This window comes from Tachyglossus aculeatus, chromosome 4 (genome assembly GCF_015852505.1).
Source record: "Tachyglossus aculeatus isolate mTacAcu1 chromosome 4, mTacAcu1.pri, whole genome shotgun sequence".
Taxonomy (NCBI): Eukaryota; Metazoa; Chordata; class Mammalia; order Monotremata; family Tachyglossidae; genus Tachyglossus; species Tachyglossus aculeatus.
The window spans coordinates 63,178,172-63,194,845 of NC_052069.1; the positions used below are offsets into that span (position 1 = coordinate 63,178,172).

The 16,674-nt window shown below is 42.4% G+C and overlaps 1 protein-coding gene across 1 annotated transcript in view; it reads right to left on the reverse strand.

Annotated features, from left to right (window-relative positions):
- Nucleotides 1–16,674, reverse strand: part of NR5A2 (nuclear receptor subfamily 5 group A member 2) — a 174,939-nt gene that overhangs the window by 61,512 nt on the left and 96,753 nt on the right. The gene's annotated exons all lie outside the window — the stretch shown is intronic.

Sequence of the window (16,674 nt, forward strand, 5' to 3'; positions counted from 1 at the left end):
TGTGCCATTATTTGCTTCTGCCAAATCTCTATGGTGTAAATATTGAACGACGCCATCTCCTGAATGCTAATCAATCCTTTCTGAATTTCAAATGATTACATCCATTTGAGGAAATGCTTCTGTGCCAGCCACATCCGAAACTGCATACATTAGACAGGCATTAGTACTAAGAGATGTGCATCCATTTGACAAGTGTGCAGTAAGTATTTTTCTAAATTAGAATATCATATATGGAAAGTTAAAAGCCGAGGTTGGATGCTAATAGTATTAAGAACCCCAGGATATCTCATTTGCTTCTCTGACTTGTAGGTACAATTTATCTAATGCATTTGGGGGTAAGGCAGTGAGATGAAGTAATCTATATTATTTCCATTTGAGAGTCTCAAATGGTTGGGAATAAAATATTTTCAATTGGAGACTGGCCACTGATTTTAAGAGACTATATTTATAGGAAGTCAGGGGTAAGGCAAAGGCTAGAATGTTAATATGTTCGGACCAAGCTCGGAATAGATCATTAACATTATTGTGGCATTGGATTTACTTGTTCAGTTCTCCTGCTAAGACTGAGTGTGCATGTCAGTAAAACTGATTTTGATAACACAAGAGGACCAAGATAGACCTAAAACATTTTATTTTGAAATACCATTAGTATTCAGATTGTGATCCCCTCGAGGGGCAGTTTCCATGCCTAATTCTCACCTACATACTCTTATCAGAGCTTAGTAGAGTGTTCTGCATACAGTAAGTGCTTAATAAGTACTGTTACTACTACTATCAGAGTCCTACAGTTGCTCCATCAGAAGATATTTTGTCACACAAGTAAATATCACCAATTTGGTTCTTAACTTTTCAGATTAAACTCGGAATGTTTAAGATAGAAAAAATGTGTGTCAAGCAGTATGGTAGAAGAAAATTGTTATTCCTGCTTTCTGCTTTCCCTCATTAATGTCAACCTATCATGAGCTCTCTCTGCCTTAAGTTTTTCTTCTGTGGAATGGACAGATTGCTCAATGCACTGCCAGCACAAAGTTCAGTCATAGCTTGGGATCATGATTCTGATGCCAGGAGTCCCTTGCCCTTCAATTCACCACTTCCTTTAATGGGCATGGACTCCCCTGATAAGTCAAAAAGGAGGATGAGTAATGCAGTGGAAAAATGAAAGTTTTAGAAAAAAAATTATGCTCCAATGCCAAAAGTGTTTCTCCTTGTCATGTAAAGGCTGCAACGGTGCCCAACTAAAAAGTAAATGGAAAGGAAGAGTGGGTGGTTGTTGTCAACTCTTCTCTTCATGCTTAGTGATTCTCCTTCAAGGGTACAAAGGACACAGTGGTGCATATTGTGGGGCCCCAGTCTATAACCCAGAAAATCTCCCACATCATAGAGGATACACAAACTTGATGAGTGTTTTGATACTACTTCCACCTCGTGAAAAATGGCACGGCTTTTTTTGACCAATAAAATGCCAAAGCAGGGGGAAAACCACATGTCTCACGGGCTACACCTCGCTCTGTTTGAAAAATCCTAGTTTTCTTGGGTTTGTTTAAGTCAGAGTCCAGTGTTTGCCATATATAATGATTAAATGTTTACGATTTCTACAAGTCCCAGTTGTCTCATGTTAAGTGAGATGTGGGATCAATAGTTGCTCTGCAATTATTTGCCCATTGATAAACCCTTCATGTTTTAAATGAAGTACATTTGTCTGTGTCCTGACGGTGATAAGAGGGCAGCGCCCAGCAGCTGCTGTCTGTTCTAGCATTAAACTCCACAGACAGACAAGTGGCCAGACTTGCCTGGGTCAAACGATATCTAACATTCCTCCTATTGGCATTTCACTCTACAAACGACCCTGATGGAGGCTTCAACAAGGCATTGTTGCTGAGCTCTAATAATGAAAACCAGAGGGACAAATGGAAGATGTGGGTAAAAGGAAAATAATGGCTGGGTTTCAGTTTAAATATCCAGTCGGGAAAGCTAAAGGGCAATATTCGGTATTGGGGGTGGGAAAGGACAGCTGTCAGGACCAGAAACTAAACCCTGCTAAAGAACAATTGCAGGTGAAATTCATTATAAGACAAAAATCAACCTGCTTTAGCCAGTAAACTTAATTGTGTAGTTATTGTTCATGTCTTTTATCCTTGAGCTTCTCCACTGCTTTCAAATTCTTCGGAAACTTTACCTTTTAATTTGAAGATGGAACTCACTAGTTTGTTTCAAATCTGCTTATTTAGTTCTATTTCTACCCTCTACAATTTTAACTTCTTTCCATATTCTTTTAGAGCTATATGATTTTCAATTTTGCTGATTGTTTTTGTTTTTTTTATGGTGTTTAGTAAGTGTTTACTAGGCAGTGTAATAAATGATGGGGTAGATACATGCTAATCAGGTTGGATGCAATCCATGTCCCACATGGGGCTCACACTCAATCCCCATTTTACAGATGAGGTAAATGAGGCACAGAGAAGTTAAGTGATTTCCCCAAAGTCACACAGCAGACAAGCAGAAGAACCGAGTTTAGAAGCCAGGTCCTCCTAACTCCCAGGCCCGTGCTCTTTCCACTAGGTCATGTTGCTTCCCTTGTTTTGACCAATTAGCTAACAACAACAACAACAACAACAACTACAACAAAACACTTATAGAGATTTGGGGGATAAATTTAGCCTGATTTATACATTATCTTAGTTACTAGTTTTCAAGTTAACCTACTTCAATCAATCAATCAGTGATATTTCTTGGGCAGTTACTGCATGCAAAGCACTAAACTAAGTGCTTGGGAAAGTATAATACAACAATGACAGTGGATACAATCCTTTCCCACAATGATCTTTCAGTCCGCAGGGGAGAAAGACATTAAAATACATTACATATAGGAGAAATAGTAAGGTATCGGGATATTTACACAAGTTCCGTGGGGCTGAAGTGAGTATCAAAGTGCTTAGCTTCTTGGAGGAGATGTGATTTTGGGAGGGTTTTGAATGTGGTGAGAGTGATGGACTGTTACATATGAAGGGAGAGGGAGTTTTCAGTCTTCTAGACCATAAGCTCCTTGTGGGCAGGGAACATGTCTACCAACTCAGCTGCACTCTCCCAAGCACATAGTAAGCGCTGAACAAATACCCTAAAAATACAAATATAAGTTCCAGGCCCAAGCAAGGCTGTGGGCAGGGGGTTGGTAGGGGGAGAGATAAGAACAAGGTACAGAGGGAAAGTTGATGTTAGAAGAGCAGAATCTGTGAATGGGGTTGTAGGACGAGATCAGCTAGGTAAGGTAGGAAAGGGAGAGCTGACTGAGTGCTTTGTAGCCACCCATGTCTGTTTGATGCGGAGGTTGTTGAGCAACCATTGGAGGTTTTTGAGGAGTAGGGAAATATGGGCTGAATAATTTTTCAGAAAAGGTATTTGGGCAGCAGAGTGAAGTATGGGCTGGAGAGGGGAAAGACAGGAGGCAGGTCAGCAAGGAGGCTGATGCTTTAGTCAAAGTGGATAATGATAAGTGCTTGGATCAGAGTGGTAGCAGTTTGGATGGAGAGGAAAAGCTGGATTCTAGAGATGTTATGAAGGTAGAACCCGCAGGATTTTGTGACAGATTGAATGCATGGAATGAATGAGAGAGACGAGTAGAGGATAATGCCACTGTTATGGGTTTGTGAGACAAGGAGGAAGGTGATGCCACCTACATTAATGAGAAAGTTAGGGGACAGTTTCATTTTTGTAGTTTTTAGGTCGGTGGGGTCATAAATTTATGGCAATTAAGGGTAACTTCATTACTTGCCTTAGTTATCAATTACAAGGGGCACAGGATGGTAAGTCAATGCCAGCACCAATAATTAATGTCTTTTCTTTTCAAGATCCCGAGCCTTGCTATTAGAACCCCATGCTCTGGGATTCTAAGATATTGCAGGGGGAAATCCCTAATGAGGGAAATCTCTTAAGGTAACTGTGGCTGTATTGTTTGAATGTTTTGTATCATTTGTTATAGTTTTTTTTGTTTTTTGTTATTGTTATTGTATTGTTTTTTACTGACAACTTGAAACTCAAATAAATTGAAGGTCAGGTACAGAAAATAAACCTCTATCATTCCTATCCAGACCAAGTGGAATGTAGAAGCTCACATTTAACTAGGGAAAGTTAATTTATACAGTTACATAAATGCATATAAGCATGGCTCAGTGGAAAGAGCACGGGCTTGGGAGTCAGAGGTCATGGGTTCAAATCCCGGCTCCGCCGCTTGTCAGCTGTGCGACTCTGGGCAAGTCACTTAACTTCTCTGTGCCTCACTGACTTCATCTGTAAAATGGGGAATAAGACAGTGAGCCCCTTGTGGGACAACCTGATCAACTTGTATCCTCCCCAACGCTTAGAACAGTGCTTTGCACATAATAAGCACTTAATAAATGCCATTAATAATAATAATAGTAATAATAATAATTAATAACTGTACATAAATACAGTTATGCAGTGTGGTTATAGTTCAAGTCAAACCTTCCCTTCTCCTCACTCTAAGAACATGTCCAACACTACTTCCTCTTTTTTGGTTTTCTCCATTGAATTATTCAGGTAATTGCCTCAACTCCCCACTTGGTTTAACTGTAGAGATGGACCTGTAATCTTTTCAAGCATTAATTAACGAATCCCAACAGTAGCCCTGGGAAGGAGATAGGACCTAATGATGATACCCATTTGGCAGGTGATTAAAGCTATAACATTTAAAAGCTGTAGAACATAACACTGAGGGAGACCTCCAGGGGCTCTCTTGCTGTCAACCTGCTTCCTAACCTGACAGTGTTTCGGTGACAAGTTATTCCCTCCCTCTTGTGAGCTGTAGGAGGCTGCTAGGGACTGCGGGGATCTGGGAAGTTGTTTCTGAGTCTAGAACAGGGAGAGGATTTTCACTCCCCACTTCTCCATGCCTGCTCCTTTGGCCATCCTAAAAACCAAGAGCTGGTGTAGATTATATAATTATTATAACTATTATTGTATTTGTTAGCACATACTATGGGTCAAACACTGTTCTAAGCTAGATGAAAACACAGTCCCTGTCCCACTTGTGGCTCACAGTCAAGGAGGGAGGACAGGCACTGAATTCCCATTTTGCAGATGAGGGAACTGATGGCACTTGCCAAAAGTCATCCAGTAGACAAGAGGCAGAGCCTGGATTAGAACCCAGATCCTCTGACTCTTAGGCCACTTTCAATCAGTCCATTTGGCTGTTCAAAGATTGAGAATAATCCAGTGCTCTTCTGGCTTTCCCCAGCTGCTGTGCTCAGGGTTTGACCGGTCACTCACGAAGAGGATGAGGAGAGAGACAAATTGTCGCAGAACTGAAATGGAAATGCAATCACCCCAGATAACTGTTTCTCTGACCTGCAGCTCTGCCTACAGATGAAGATTTCAGATCCTCTCTCTGGGCCCCATTTGGGTGTTCAGCAAAACTTACAGTAAGGAAGATCATTGATAAATTGATTAATTAATTAATTCTTTCAATAATATTGAGCTCCTTCTGCAACCGCATCACTGTGCTAGGCATTTACTCTGCATTCATTCAATCGTATTTATTGAGTGCTTACTGTGTACAAAGCACTGCACTAAGCACTTGGGAGAGTACAGAAACTGTACTGAGTCTCTCCTGGGTGCAAAACACTGTATTTCTAGCTAGTCTCCCTAAATTCCTCAAGGAGAGAGACAGTGTCTTTTCCCTTCTTTCGTATGTATCCCAAGTGTCAGTATATTGTGTGGCAATCGATCAATCAATTGTATTGATTGAGCACTTACCACGTGCAGAGCATTGTACTAAGTGCTTTGTGAGATTACAATATAACAGAGTTGGTAGACACACTCCGTACCTACAAGGAGCTTTCAGATGAGAAGCGGAGACAGTTGTTGTTGTCTTATGTTGCCTAGTCTAGTCCGACCCACAGCGATGCCATGGACACATCTCTCCCAGAGCACCCCACCTCCATATGCAATCGTTCTGGTAGTGTATCCATAGAGTTTTCTTGGTAAAAATATGGAAGCAGTTTACCATTGCCTCCTACCATGCAGAAAGCCTGAGTCTCTGCCCTCTACTCTCCCATGCCACTGCTGCCCAGAACAGGTGAGTTTTGACATATCAGATTGCCTTCCACTCGCTAGCCACTGCCTAAGCTAGGAATGGAATGGGTAGGCCTCTGCTTGACTCTCCCTCCCATAGTTGAGATCGATAGAGTACTGAAAACTCTCCAGGTGAGACCCTGAGAGGTGAGGAGGAGACAGACATTACTATAAATAGGTAAATTCTGGATATATACATAAGCGGCACAGAGTAGGTGCTCTGTATGTTGCTCTGCACACATTTTTTTCTTAGTGGCTCCAAGAGAAAGAAAAGCTTATACTTTGTTTGCCTTAGACTTCCCAGCAGGAAAGTCCAAACTCCACGCATAGTTTCCTCATCTATAAAATGGGGATTAAGAATGTGTGGGACAGGGACTGTGTCCAATCTGATTATCTTGTATCTACTCCAATGCATAGAACAGTGCCTGGCACATAGTGAGTGCTTAACAAATATAACAATTATTATTATTATTATTGTTATTATTTTTACATTTTCCTAGCCCCTCTGGTGGACCCGAGAGCATTCTGAAAGTGAAGAGAAATCCTGCGCACCACATAGAATGCAAGTATTCTGCAGTGACTCTTAACCTGAGCCACCTCATTTTCACCTCATCTCTGCAAATACAAACTCAACACTATCTTTTCTTAAGAATTTGGCCCATGAAATTTGCAGTCTTGGTTTGAAAATAATCCTGGAACAGAGGAAATACGGGGAAGGAAAGTAATGGAAAGGGTTTGGGGCAAAAGGCTTTTGATGTTTGGCACATTGCAGTACACTTAATAACAAATTGGGATACTGGTGAGGTTGATGATGTGCTGATGGTGCATTTGCTAGTCATCTGGGACACAGCACAAGTCCAAGATCCCCAGTCATTATGTCTCTAGGTTGGGGAATGCTATTGGCCAAAGGCATTATGTCTCAGGCTGATAAGTGTCATCGGCCAAGAATAATTTGCTGGCTGGCCTAACTTGCATTCTGGATACTGGGCACTTTGGGCTCCTATGTGCATATTCCTGGCAATCGGTTAAGTGATCCTGGATATTTTGTTCAAACAGCACCATGATGGCAGTGTTGTATTCATGCTTTAGACATCCCAGTTCATGACACTTCAACCAGTCTTCTTCTTCTTATGGCATTCGTTAAGTGCTTACCATGTGCCAGGCACTATACTAAGCACTGGTGTAGATCCAAGCTAATCAGATTGGACTCAGTCCTTGTCCCACATGGGGCTCAAAGTCTTAACCTCCGTTTTACAGATGAGGTAACTGAGGTCCAGAGAAGTTAAGTGACTTGCCCAAGGTTCCACAGCAGCCAAGTGGCAGAATCCTTCTGATTCCCAGGCCCGTGCTTTATCCTCTAGACCATTCATTCATTCAGTTGTATTTATTGAGCACTTACTGTGCACAGAACACTGTCCTAAGTGCTTGGAAAGTACAATTCAGCAATAAAGAGAGACAATCCCTGCCCACAACGGCTCACTGCTACCAGTCGTTGTAATGGAAATTGCGGGGTGTGGGGGGTGGGTGGCAGAGGGGGATGACTTTCATTTGTTTCTCTGCAAGTTATGTCTATCTTTGCCTGGGTGGCGATGGGCTATGGATTCTCGATCAGCACCAGGTCTTTGGATTTGGCTGGACCATTATACATGTGGGCCTGTCTGGAGGGGATTGTGATTTTTTTTTCATTGTACATTTCAAATGTCAGTCCCCTTCTCCCTATGGCATCACAGTACTTAGCATCCTTAGGGACTAGAACATTAGGAAAGCAGCTGGCCTAGTTGATAGAGCTCAGGCGTGGGAGTCAAAAGGACCTGGGATTTAATCCTGGCTTCACCATTTTCTACTGTGTGACCTTGAGCGAGTCACTTCACCTCTCTGTGCCTCAGCTCCCTCATCTGTAAAATGTGGTTTATGACTGTGAGCCCTATGTGGGACATGGACTGTGTCCAAGCCAGATAGCTTGTGTCTAGCTGACAAGTATGAGAAGCAGCGTAGTATAGAATGAGAAGCAGCGTGGTGTAATGGATAGAGCATGGGTAACTGGAAGTCTGAAGTCCCAGGTTCTAATTCTGGCTTCGCCACTTGTCTGCTGTGTGACCTTGGGCAAGTCACTTCGCATCTCTGTGCCTTCAGTTACTTTATCTGTAAAACAGGGATTAAGACTGTGAACCCCATTAGGGACAGGGACTGTATGCAACCTGATTTGCTTGTATCCACCCTAGTGCTCAGTATAGTGCCTAGCACATAGTAAGTGCTTAACAAATATTAAAATTATTATAATTGTTATTATTTTTGACAGGGGAACCCCCCCAAAAACCAGCTTGCAAATTAGCATGCTCTTTTTGTGCCTATAGAGCCCAAACAAGCCTGATGATAGAGATAGCAAAACTGTCCAAAACTGAACTGATCTTCCCATCCAAACTCCCTCCTCCCTGTGACTTTCCCACAACTACTGACATCACCATCTTCCCTTTCTCACAAGTCACAGCCGTGGCATTCTCTTTAACTCATCTCTTTCCTTCAGCCCGCATATTCAGCCAGTCGATCACCTGTCAGTTCTACCTTCCCAACATCTTCACAATCTGCTCCTTCCTCTCTCACCAAACTGTAACCATAATAGTCCAAGGAATTGCCATATCCATTTCATCTACTGCATCAGCCTCTTCCCTTATCTTCCTACCTCCAGCCTATCCCCTCTCTAGTCCATACTTCTGCCTAGATCATTTTTCTAAAAAACAATTCTGTGCACATCTTCCCACTCCTCAAAAATCTACAGTGATTGCCCATCTATCTCTACATTGAACAGAAACTCCTCATCTCTGACCTTAAGATACTCAATTGTTTCTCTCCCCCTACTTATCCTTGCCCCCATTCATTCATTGAGTTGTATTTATTGAGAGCTTACTGTGTGCAAAGCACTGTACAACCCAGTCCTCACATTATAATCCTTTAGCACCAACCAATTCACCATGTCTTGATTTCATTTGTCACATCCTCCCTCCTGCTCTTTTATATCCAACAGACCACCACTTTCCCCCCTTCGAAGTCCTTCTAAAATCATGTGTCCTCTAGGAAGAATTTCCTGACTAACCTCTCATCTCCCCACCCTATTCTCCCTCCCTTCTGCATTGCCTATGTACTTGCATCTCTTACCCCTTAAGTGCTTTGATAAATGCCCCATCCCAACCCCATAGCACTTACGGACACATCATTATAAACCATTGCTTCCCCAACCCGTAATTGATTTTAATGCCTGTCTACCTCACTAGATTGTAAACTCCTTGACGGCAGTGAGCCTGTCTACTACCTGTACTGTAATCTCCTAAACACTGAGTGCAGTACTCTTTAAGCTCCTTGTGAGCAGGGAATGTATATATTATAATGTTCATTCATTCTATCGTATTTACTGAGTGCACAGTAAGCACTTGGTAGAGTACAAGAGAAGCAGCGTGGTTCAGTGGAAAGAGCCCAGGCTTGGGAGTCAGAGATCATGGGTTCTAATCCCGCCTCTGCCACTTGTCAGCTGTGTGACTTTGGGCAAGTCACTTAACCTCTCTGTGCCACAACTACCTCATCTGCTAAATTAGGAGTAAGACTGTGAGCCCCACATGGGACAACCTGATCACCTTGTATCCTCCCCAGAGCTTAGAACAGTGCTTCACACATAGTAAGCACTTAGCAAATGCCATCACCATCATCATTACAATTCAACAATAAACAGGTACATTCCCTGAGTAGTGTTGTATGCTTCCAAGCGCTTAGTACAGTGTCCTGCATGCCATAAGTGCTCAATAAATGATTGATTGCACACACTAAGTACTCAATAGATGCCAATATTTGCTTGCTTGCTTGATCAAGTGATATCTGGCAACAAGCCTAGAAGAAATGTAATGAATTGCCTCTTCTGGCTTCTTCATCAGATTTTCAGGAGAGTTTGTTTTGCAGGGGACTCGGGACTACATCGAATGTAGTCAAGACTCAAGATTGTAAACTAGTAGTGGGCAGGGAATGTGTCTGTTTATTGTTGTATTGTACTTTCCCAAGCACTTAGTACAGTGCTCTGGACACAGTAAGTGCTCAATAAATACCATTGCATGAGTTTCCAGTACTCCACCAGTCTCAGCTACGGGAGGGAAAGTCAAGCAGAGGCCTACCCATTCCATTCCTAGCTTGGCCAGTGGCTAGCAAGTGGAAGGCAATCTGCTACAAGTCAAAACTCATCCGTGCTGGGCAGCAGCAGCACGGGAGAGAGTCAAGGGTGGAGACTCTAGTTTGCCACACGGAAGGTGGCAATGGTAAACCACTTCCATATTTTTACCAAGAAAACTCTACGGATCCACTACCAGAATGATTGCAGATGGAGAGTGGGGCATTGTTGGAGAGATGTGTACATGGTGTCGCTATGGGTCAGAAGTGACTTGACGGTATAAGACAAGACAAAATGAATGAATTGAATGTAGTCAGGTGTTGTGCATTCCAAGCCAAGTGAACACGGGCATTGGACTGCAGGGAGGAAGAGTGATGTGTTTTCATGACTTGGAAGAGAATGACATTAGGTCATATGAGTTGGTCATGCCAGTGCCAATGAGAAGCTTTGCAGGCCTAAAGGTTTACTAATCATTCAATGAACTTGCTTGACTCCTCTAATTTGGATGAGTTTTTTTTTTTATAAAGCCACTTGTCTACTGTCTGACCCTGGGCAAGTCACTTGACTTCTCTGTGCCTCAGTTGCCTTGCCTTTAAACTGGGGATTGGGACTGTGAGCACCAGGATGGACATGGACTGTGTCCAACCTGACTAGGTTGAATCTACCCCAGCACTTAGAACAGTGCCTGGCATATGATGATGATGATGATGACGATGATGGTATTTGTTCATTCATTCATTCATTCATTCGTGTTTATTGAGTGCTTATTGAGTGCTTACTGTGTGCAGAGCACTGGACAAAGAGCTTGGGAAGTACAAATCGGCAACATAAAGAGACGGTCCCTACCCAACATTGGGCTCACAATGTTTACTATGTGCCAAGCACTGTTCTAAGCACTGGAGTAGATAAAAGGTAATCAGGTTGTCCCACATGGGGCTCAGTCTTAATCTTCATTTTACAGATGAGGTAACTGAGGCCTTTCCAAGCCAAGTGAACATGGGCACTGGACTGCAGGGAGGAAGAGTCATGTGTTTTCGTGACTTGGAGGAGAATAGCAAGATGGCAAATGGGTCAGCTTATAGGAGACTAGTAAAGCAGCCTGTATTGCTTAAGGGTCTTCAGTACACGTGTTAGTATGTTCTCGGGGCAAGAAACCACAGGCTGTCATGGAGAACCCCAAGGGAGAGGAGGGAGGGGGAAGAGGCTCTTTCTTCTTCTCCCCACCCCTAGCCCCCGCTGCCACACACTCTCTGCTGGAGAATGGGAAAATAGAAGCATTTGAGGTGGGGAAGAGGCACCCAGACCTCTGCCCTCCCAATCAGTCAATCAATTGATCGATCATATTTATTGAGCACTTACTGTGTGCAGAGCACTGTACTAAGCGCTTGGGAGAATTCACTCTAACAGAGATGGTAGACCTGCTCCCTGCCCACAGGGACCTTATAGCGAGGGAGACATTCATTAATATAAATAAATAAAATAAAGATAAGTGCTGTGGATATAGAGAGAGATATAGATCATATGTAGAGAGACATATAACTCAGGTTGAGATACATACAACACAGGGATGCATCACTATTGTTGACACCTCACTCCAGGTTACAGCCACCCAGTACATACAACCCAGAGATCCATAAATATTGCTGATACTTTGCCCCAGGTTGAACCACTCCTCAGTAAAAGCACCCCAAGAACACACCCTTATTGTTTAATACCTGACCCTATGAAAAAGTTCGGCCACCCTGTTATGTGGCTCTCTGCCTACATTTGTGCTGGATTTTCAGTCTGCAGAATAGAGCCTGGAGCTGATTACCCACTTTAACTGTGAACCCCCAGTGGGACAGGGACTCTGTCTGAAGTGATTGTTTCATAACCACCCCAGTGCTTAGTACAGTGCCTGGAACAAAGGAAGCACTTAACAAATATCACAATTGTAAGGGAATGTCACTGTTTACTGTTGTATGTTTCCAAGCACTTAACACAGTGCTCTGTACACAGTAAGTGCTCAATATATACTACATACTATTTAATGAATGAATGAATTATTATCTTTACTGGGGAGCAACTTCACTTGGAAAAGATGGTGCATTTTTTCCTTAATTAATTGCACCACATTTGGAGGAATCAACCAATGAAGATCTCCTCAAACTTTGACTAGTCAATGCATCAATACTGCTACTCTTGAAATATGTTAAGTAGATGAAGAAAACATTAGGTTCTCTCCACCATCTAAATTTTAGGGATTAATCAATTATTGTTACTATTTGTATTACTAATACTACTACTAATAATAATTGAGAAGCAGCATGGCATAGTGGATAGAGCATGGGCGTGGGAGTCAGAATGTCATAGGTTCTAATCCCAGCTTGGCCACTTGTCTGCTGTGTGACCTTGGACAAGTCACTTCACTTCTCTGGGCCTCAGTAACCTCAGCTGTAAAATGAGGATTGAGACTGTGAGCCCCACATGGGACAGGGACTGTGTCCAGCCCGATTTGCTTGCATCAACCCCAACGTTTAGTACAGTGCCTGGCACATAGTTAAGTGCTTAACAAATATCATCATTATTGTTATTATTATTAATAATAATAATTATGGGTTACTGCCTGTGAGATCCTAGCTATGCATCTAAGAATGGTTGAGAAGACAAATGTGTGACTGGCATTCTCTTCAGCTCTTATATATGTGAAAGTAAGAATACTCTCTTGCTTTGTTGATGAGTTTCTCCCACACAGAGCCGGTACCAGTTAAGCACTTACTATGTGCCTGGCACTATTATAAGCGCTAGGATAAATACAAGATAATCAGGTCATACACAGTCCCTGTCCCATGATCTAAGTCAGAAGGAGGAGGTTCTAATCCCCATTTTACAGATGAGGTAACTGAGGCACTGAGAAGTGAAGTAATTTGCCCAAGGTCACACAGCGGGCAAGTGGGGGAGTCGGGATTAGAACCCAGATCCTCTGACTCCCAGGACCATGCTCTATCCACTAGGCCACGCTACTTCCCAGATCCATGTTCTTTCTACTAGGCCACGCTGCTTCTAGAAAAAATAATAAGAAATTCCTTTTACTGTAAACTCTCTCATTGAACATCGCTAAACTTAAGCTTTGTTAGGGTAATTTAAAGCATAACATCATCACGTTAAATGAGGAGCTGAAATGAAGATTATGAGTTCTTTCAGGAGACTGCAGAAATAGAAATGTGTTCTGCAAACTGTGGTAGTGGTTTTTCAACTTTATTGAAGAATTTGTTCAATTTAGATTAACAGCTTTCTTCTCATCTTCTTAAAGTATGACCAAAAGTAGCAGACCAACTCTTTCTGAACATGTGTGCACACCTTAGAACTCCTCTATCCATCAGGGTCTTCTTCACCAATCATTTTTATAAATTAATCTACTTTGAAAATTGATGCAGGAGTTCTTAATCCCTAAAATTTAGCTGACGGCAGAGAGACCTAATGTCTTCATCTGCTTAACATATTTCAAGAGTAACAGTATGGATGCATTGACTAGTCAAAGTTTGATGAGATCTTCACTGGTTGAGTCCTCTGAATGAGTTGCAATTAATTAATGAAAAAATGCACCATCCTTTCCAAGTGAAGTTGCTCCCCAGTAAAGATAATAATTCATTCATTCATTCAATAGTATATTGAGCGCTTACTGTTTACAGAGCACTGTGTTAAGTGCTTGGAAACGTACAATACAACAATAAACAGTGACATTCCCTTATAATTGTGATATTTGTTAAGTGCTTCCTTTGTGCCAGGCACTGTACTAAGAACTGGGGTGGTTATGAATTAGTCACTTCAGACAGAGTCCCTGTCCCACTGGAGGCTCACAGTTAAAGTGGGTAATCAGCTCCAGGCTCTATTCTGCAGACTGAAAATCCAGCACAAACTGTAGGCAGAGAGCCACATGACAGGTGGTTGAACTTTTCCACAGGGTCAGGTATTAAACAATAAGGGTGTGGTCTTGGGGAGATTTTGTTATTGAGGAGTAATTCAACCTGGGACAAAGTATCAAAAATACTGATGGATCTCTGGGTTGTGTGTACTGGGTGGCTGTAACCTGGCGTGAGGTGTCAACAATAGTGATGCACCCCTGCATTGCATGTATCTCAGAATGGCTGTAACCTGCAGTATATGTCTCTCTACATATGATCTATATCTCTCTATATATCCACAGCACTTGTCTTTATTTTATTTATTTACATTAATGACTGCCCCCCTCTCTAGAGTATAAGGTCACTGTGGGCAGGGAGCATGTCTACCAACTCTGTAAGAGTGAACTCTCCCAAGTGCTTAGTAAAGGGCTCTGTACACAGTAAGTGCTCAATAAATATGATCGATTGATCGATCGATTGATTGATTGGTAGGGCAGAGGTCTGGATGCCTCTTTCCCACCTCAAATGCTTCTATTTTCCCATTCTCCAGCAGAGAGTGTGTGGCAGCGGGGGCTGGGGGTGGGGAGAAGAAAGAGCCTCTTCACCTTTCCTACTCCCTTGGGGTTGTCCATGACAGCCTGTGGTTTCTTGCCCCGAGAACTTGTTAACACATGTACTGAAGACCCTTAAGCAATGCAGGCTGCTTTACTAGTCTCCAATAAGATGACCCATTTGCCATCTTGCTATTCTGAGCAGTTTCATCTTGAGATTCCTGTTTCCTGACCAGCCTCCATTTCTCCCTCAATTGCTCCTATTTCTGTAGGATAGCTGGTGAGCAAGGGGCAGTGCGGAATAATGATTCTTGCCCAATCCCTCCCCCTCCCCTCGGCCTGTGAGCCATAGTGACACAGATGTACTAACTGGCCCTGTAGGGGAAGTAGAGTAAATGCCCCTACAATCCAATAGAGGTTTGTGTTTGGAAGATTGGAGAATGACTTGCCCCGGTGATCCCTTGAGGGCCTAGCAGAGCTCAGAACCTAAAATGCTGGACTAGAGAGCAGGAAAGCTCACGGGAGTGAAGCCGTTGCCAATATTTCCCAGTGCAATTTGGTTATGTGGCTAATCTGCAATGCCTGGAAGGAGGCCAGCCGCTTGAAATATTTTCTGTCTATGTGGTGGTAAGGTTCCTCAGTCAGACATTCCTCCATCACCACCTAATGACTCATGAACTCGACCGGAGTCAAAGAAGCCTGACGCAATATGGGTTCATTTATAAGGTAACAGCCAATTGTCCAATTAAATTGGCTCCTTGCTTTTTCAAGGCTTCATGTCTGGGAAGAAAATATAAATTCAAAAACTGACTTTTAGAAATCTTGTGGTAGGCAGACAAATGGTGCACAATCAGTTCTAACATTCGGGATTTTTGAGCATTTCATCTGTCCGACCTCCCTCTCTTTCGGAAATGCATCTATCGAGCACATTTTATCTTACTTTCAAAATAATGCAAGTCTCCACTTCTTTCTGTTGATTAAGAGAAACACTGCATTCAGATTGTGTTATTTCTGATGTCAGTTGGCTGATCCAGTCAAGAAGAATGCAAGGAATTGAAAGCCCAATGTTTGTCAGGTCACTGATCTGTTTTACTCTACAGTCAAAACATTCCACTAGAATTTAGTCCTTTTCACAAGAATTTGCCGCTTTCATAAACCTAAAAACTAAAGAAAACTCATTCGTTGGGAAATGTGTCTACAGACTGTTTCTTCCAGGATAAGTCTCCTCCCTCTCAGCGCCTGCCAACGCTGTCAACTTGTGGCAAAGCATTCTTTCTGTTGACTTAACCAAGTCAACAAAATGCAAATCATTCAATTGATCAATCGATCAATTTATTGAGCACTTACTGTATGCAGAGCACTGTACTAAATGCTTGGCAGAGTTCAAGACAGTAGATTTAGTAGACATGCAGAAAAATCTGTTCCCCTTAAAATAATAAAAATCACCCCCTCATCCCCTTCCTTATTTCTGACCCTTGCTGTTTTCTTAAGCAGGTTCACCAAGTCTTAATTGCACCAGTTTCTCCTGCCCACGTTTATGGCCTACCAGCTGTCCCTTAAGTAAAAATGTAGAATTTAAAGCAATTCTTTTCCCTCCCTGGGCCCTTAGCAACAATGCCTTTCACTTTTACATTTGTCAGTCGCCTGAGTCCACATAATCCGGACACAGTCTTGGGAATCAGGCTATTAATTATTTTTCACATCCTACTAGGTAGCTGAATACCACAGACGATCAGCATTAGGATAAGAACTAGAATTCCAGACCTCTGACTGGTGCTGGAATGAACTCTAAATCTCCCCCTGACCTTTCACAGCGAGTATTTTGGACTCACAAACTGCAGAGACAAACCTACTTATTAATAATCCACATCCGAACAATACAATAATAATAATGATAATAATAATGGCATTTATTAAGCACTTACTATGTGCCAAGCACTGTTCTAAGCACTGGGGAGGTTACAAGGAGATCAGGTTGTCCCACGGGGGGGCTCACAGTCTTCAT